This window comes from Pseudorasbora parva, chromosome 13 (assembly GCF_024679245.1).
Source record: "Pseudorasbora parva isolate DD20220531a chromosome 13, ASM2467924v1, whole genome shotgun sequence".
In the NCBI taxonomy this organism is placed as follows: Eukaryota; Metazoa; Chordata; class Actinopteri; order Cypriniformes; family Gobionidae; genus Pseudorasbora; species Pseudorasbora parva.
The window spans coordinates 25909231-25915260 of NC_090184.1; the positions used below are offsets into that span (position 1 = coordinate 25909231).

At 37.9% G+C, this 6030-nt stretch overlaps 1 long non-coding RNA gene across 1 annotated transcript in view; it reads left to right on the forward strand.

Moving 5' to 3' along the window:
* The window catches only part of LOC137038757 (uncharacterized), a 39572-nt gene extending 33595 nt beyond the window's left edge, over window positions 1-5977 (forward strand). Inside the window, exon 4 of the long non-coding RNA XR_010897550.1 lies at window positions 5489-5977. This is a non-coding gene — a long non-coding RNA (uncharacterized lncRNA). The remainder of the gene's footprint in view (window positions 1-5488) is intronic.
* The last annotated feature ends 53 nt before the right edge of the window (window positions 5978-6030 follow it).

Sequence of the window (6030 nt, forward strand, 5' to 3'; positions counted from 1 at the left end):
AAATATCAGTGAAAACTGCAGCCAAGTGTTCATTACAGGTGTGTGTGTGTGTGTGTGTGTGTGTGTGTGTGTGTGTGTGTGTGTGTGTGTGTGTGTGTGTGTGTGTGTGTTGGGGGGGGGGGTGTTCTTGTGATGGGTAGGTTTAGGGCCAGGGGCAGTGTAGGGGGATAGAAAATACGGTTTGTATGGTATTAAAACCGTTACGCCTATAGAAAGTCCCCATAAAACATGAAAACACTACGTGTGTGTGTGTGTGTGTGTGTGTGTGTGTGTGTGTGTGTGTGTGTGTGCGTGTGTGTGTGTGTGTGTGTGTGTGTGTGTGGGGGGGGGGGGGGGTGTTCTTGTGATGGGTAGGTTTAGGGCCAGGGGCAGTGTAGGGGGATAGAAAATACGGTTTGTATGGTATTAAAACCGTTACGCCTATGGAAAGTCCCCATAAAACATGAAAACACTACGTGTGTGTGTGTGTGTGTGTGTGTGTGTGTGTGTGTGTGTGTGTGTGTGTGTGTGTGTGTGTGTGTGTGTGTGTGTGTGTATGTTGTTTACTTGCCCTTCTGTTCATATACATATATTTAACATATATGACTGAATTAAACCAGTATTTCCACTGGCCATTGTGCAGCATTTACTACAGTAGTGCACTACAGTAGTACAAACACTACGTTTTTTCATACGTAAGATAGCAGCATGTTTATACTGGAAAGTGAAAAAAAATGCTGTTTTTATTTTATTTTTCTATTTTTTCATGTTTACTTTTTCTTTTTAAAATGTTTGAACATTATTGTATTTTTATTATTCTCTCATGTTCGAAAATAAAGAGACTGTGCTGGTGTGAGTGAGTGGAGGTGGGGCTCATTTGCATATTCTACACATACTAAATTAAGTAAGGGTGTAGAGTTAGATTCAAGCTATTTTAAGGCATGAATACATTTTATTTTCAAAAAAAACTTAAATATGTAATTTTGTTGATCAAAGATGAGATTTAAGGTATACAATTGTTGACTACAGGGGACTTTAAAGTTGGATCATTCATATACTGTTTCACATAAAATTTTCATAGCCTATCACTGTGCCATTGAAAAGTATGATGTTTGGAAGAAGGCTTTATTCATTTAATCAAAATACAGTCAAAAATGAAATATTGTAATATGTTATTACAATATAAAAAAATGTATGTGATGGCAAAGCATCATTATTACTCTTAATTATTACTCATTACTTTAGTCTTTAGTGTCACATTATCCTTCAGAAATCTGATTTCTGCTCATTTTTAAGAGGTTTACCTGTTTCGATAACATTTGTGCCATGATTTAATGGTTAATCATTTAATAGGATTTTCCTGTGTCCTCATTTTCATGTGTTCTGTTACTTTAAAAAAAATCATTTTATAATGGACCCTTTTCACATGCTGCGTCCCAGTTCACTTACTTATACTACGTCCTAAAAGTATGTACTCTTTTTGTGAAGAAAAAGTATATACTTTTGAGTGTGTAGTAGAAAAGTATGCAAGCTTTGGAACATACTACCTTCGTCATCTTTAACGGACTCTGTCGCTTAGTTACGAGCATTCCGTCACTGTTTAACTACCCTGTCAATCATCGTCAGATTCGTCACAGTTAAAACCTCCACATTCACTTTCATTTCCTACCGTATCGGAGAGAAATGTAGCTGCACGTTGATTTGCCATGTGTGGGTCTTTAATGCAGAGACTCTCCTCATGCGTTTGTAGTTTAAATATAATGATACATTTAAAATTTAATGGCCAAACAAGTCATTACAAAAGTTCACAATGCTGTTGCAGGTAAAGTATAATGAGGACAACGCTGAATAAATATCTTTTTGTCAGGTTAAATACTGATAGTTGATCACTCAAACCCCTTTATCTAAACCTCTCTACTTAAAAGGTTAGTTCACCCAAAAAGGAGATTTATGTCATTAACTCCTCACCCTAATGTCGTTCCACACCCGTAAGACCTCCGTTCATAACCTTTTGAATCTTTATATGATGTTTGAAAATAAACAAGGTGAGGAGTTAATGACATCAATTTCATTTTTGGGTGAACTAACCCTTTAACCGTTGGACTTGCACATCCATCATGTTTGTAATTTTTTAACGCTTTTTATCAGCGCTTGTAGTTCTAATCGAATCCTCGTCCAACTCGCAATGGGTTGTGGGCACTATCAGCCGTTAAAGTGCCCATCGATCCGCACTTCAAATTCTGACCGGAAATAGTAAACCAGCCAGCTATCTTTGGAATACTCTTTTCAACATACTACGATTTGGGACATACTAAATCTATTTTCGAGAACTATTTAGTATGGATAGTATGCGAATTGGGACGCAGGGACGGACTGTGATGGCACACGGTCATCAATATTGTTAACCCTGAAAAGCTTTTTGTATTTTAGATTTTAAAAGATTGTATGTACATTTATAGCACTAATAGTTGGAATTATATTACTTTGGCATCAAATTACAAAAAAACAACTAACCGCTGCTGTGAGGGTGTTTCTAATACAGCGTCTAAAGGAGTGATGGTAAAAATAAAATTTCTCTCTTTTCACTGCCGTTATGAATCTCACTCTATTTTGCCCTCTTTTTGAAAGTTGTGAAATCAATATTGTTGCGTTTTTTTCATTTGCTATTTGAGCAAATGGGGACACTATATATTTAATGTATTCTCTCATTCACTGCTATAAAAGTTAACCCAACTATGACGACTTCCGATCTGAGAAAACCAGAAATGCGAAAGGGTCTATAATGGCAGCTCCATACACTGTAAAAAAGGTCACCAATTGAAAATTTTGATGATCACATCAAACATTTTCAGTTGGCAGAATTGAATTTCTGTGATTTAAATTGCATCAGTTCACAGCATTTTAATTTGGCCAACTGAAAAATATAGATGTGATCAGTCACTAGAACATTTGCAATTGGAAACTTTTTTTTTATTTATTTTTTTACAATGTAATGACATCCCCCAGGAAGTGAAATCATTTTGCGTCATCAACAACACGTGCAATGAACATGATAAATCCTGAGATGTTCTGTCAGATTAGTTAGTTTGTCTCACTTCACAATGTATTGTGTTAGTTAGATGAAACTATAGGATTTTTTTATACAGAGTTCAAAATATGCTGCAAAACAGGAATGGACCCTGTTAACCTCCCTTTTAAGCTATCTTAAGTATTAAAACATCACAATATATGGTAAATATGGTCAAAAGAGATCAAGATTTGTATCTGTATCACCCATAACCATCTGTTGTTGAGAAAAATTTTATTTTACCTCTAGAATGGCACACATAACACATTTGCATGAGAGATATTGGCTAACTGACTGAAGTTCTGTTGCATTAATGTGTTCATGCGCTATTCTCCAGATGTGCCTGTCATCAAGGTCATCCACACCCACTTACAATTTTAATTAGCATTCAGGCATCCTGGAGGGGGATTTCTTAGATCTTATACTCCATTGGGACGCGTGGGGCAGAATGAAGCTACTGATGAGGAATATAAACAGAGAATTGACAATATTATTTTATCTCTTGAAACCCCTCAGAGAAGTCTGCTGTGGGCATCCTCAAACAATGCACTTCAAACAAAGATTTACGGACCTCAAAAATTCACTGACCGCAACAGACTTCAGATACATTCAACCGTAAGTGAGCAATAATGAAGTCACTATAACAGCCTCTCACTTCCTCACAGTGTTTCACATCCTAAACGGTGCCCATATGTCCCAACACACACCCTCAGCAACTAAAGGTTCCCAAGGGTCTTAGTTGACCCTCGCTGAACCCCTTCGGTACGATAAAGGGGAGGAAACATTTACATCTGCCAGACAGTGTGAATGACATAGAGCGCAGTTTATTAAAATATCATCAACTGTGACGCTTAAACAGCTGAGCGCAGAAGACCAAACAGCTGATTCTGCAGCGGAAGATGCAGAAGCACTAAAAAGTCCTCATGCTACAATTCCAGTGTTTCATAATGATGGATTTTGTAACATTTAATCTCAAATGATTGGACTGCCAGGGAAAGTATAGTTTTACACAATTACATTCACTTTTGACAGGAACTGAAAGGACAGTCTAAATTAGTGTTTCACAACTAATGGGTCGCCACCCAAACATTGCAGGTCTGAACTGATGATCAACTTTTTCTGATTAATAGCTATATATTTTGGTGCAAATTCATCTGTCATTTAGTATACTATAGTTTAGTAATTGATAATGTGGATAAGTGTTTGTCACAATCACAGTTTTCACAAAAATGTTAAGCGTTTCTTAATATTTGAAATGTATATTAGAAGGATCATGTGACATTGATGCTGAAAATGTTAATAAAAAAATAGAAAACTTAAGTAGAACAATTGTAATATTTCTCCATATTACTGTTTTTTACTTCCCAACAATACTCCCATTTTCACTACAATGAATTACTTCTTATTCAACAAATAACAAAACCCATCAAGAGCAGTGTGTGATGAAAAAAGCCTAAAATAGCATGGCGCAGAAGGCCTTGTCATCATCTTCCCCTCCTTCCATCCCATGTTCTCTCACTCACTGAGCTGGAGAACATCAGCGTATCACTTTTCTGTTCAGACGCAGCATGTTTCGGCGAGCGGAGTCTCGGCTGATCGGCTAGGAGACTTAAGGGCATGTTGATGTTGTTGAAGTTTGGTCCAGAGCAGATGGAACTCGCAGCAGTGATTTTTAAAGAGCCCTCAACCCTCCACAGGTCTCACGTGACCGAAAAGAAGGAAACCAGGTGGCTACACGCTCTTGGACCAGCTGGGAGAGTGAAAGACCATCTGACACTCAGCCAGAGAATCATACACTCTTCTCAGCAAACACTTTGCATGTCAATACCATAGTAGCACAAAGGGACAGCGAGAGAGACAGAAAGACATAGATCCAAGAAATTGAACTAATTATCCTGGCACTCGGCTATTTCTAACCCATTTTTCACAGCTGAACAATTGGGCCCTTAAGTGGATAAACCAGCACAGAAAGTGGTTTATGACCGTTGTCAGCTAGTGAAGTGAGTCAGTGAGTGTTTGAACAGTCAGTTTCCTTCATAGTCACAGGAACCGGATTAAAAAAAAAAACAATGCAGTTTTTTTTTTATAGAAGTTTAAATTTAATTTACATTGGATAATATTTTGTACTGTCAGTATTTAAACTGTCTCACAGACAGACCCATATGATCCTCAGATGGTTCTTTGTGGTGATCAAGATGCTGACTACAGTGAGGAGGCGGCATATGCATGATCTCCTGACCTCTGACCCCCAGGCTTTGCGAAGGGGGTCATTTAGGCTTTTTACGCCCTGTTAGGATCAGTCAAGCATTCCTGAGTGCCCAAGAATCAGGGTCAGCAGCTGACACAAATCTCTCCTTTACTCTCCATGTCTCTCTTTGTTTGTCTTTTGAATCCCTCAGGACAAGTTTGATAATACTGCTCTTTTTTGTCTCTCCTCATCAGTTAACCACTTCTGACAGTTTGATCACCTGTCCGGACCCGAGCATTGCAGGAGATTTAACTGTATAACCGCAGCTAAAGGTTAGGCTTTGGTAGATTTCTAAGGGTACGTGCGTGTTCATTGTTGGATTTTGTCTTTAGTCTCTGAGAATGTTAAATCAAATGTTGTCAGTGACAAAAACAGTTTTAGGCTGGCACAAATTGTACAGCACCCTTATTGGCATTAATAAAACGGCAGTCGGTTGACTCAGAAATTAATGTAGGTGGTTGAAGTCTGATTCAAAATCTAGACCGCTAGCTTAGAGGTTGCCAGATTGATTCCAAAATGTGAATCTCAAGAACTGGGGATTTATTGAGATCATATTCACAATTTGTGCCTGTGAGCAAGACATTGAATGCCAGGTTATTACAGGGGAGATGTCTCTCCACGTTGCTCGGGATCAAATAAAAGTTTCTACTAAATGGCAAGCATTTGGTAGTGCAAAGACCCAAGGCTTATCTCTCAACTTTATCATTAATAGATTAATTATTCTAAGCTTTTCAAC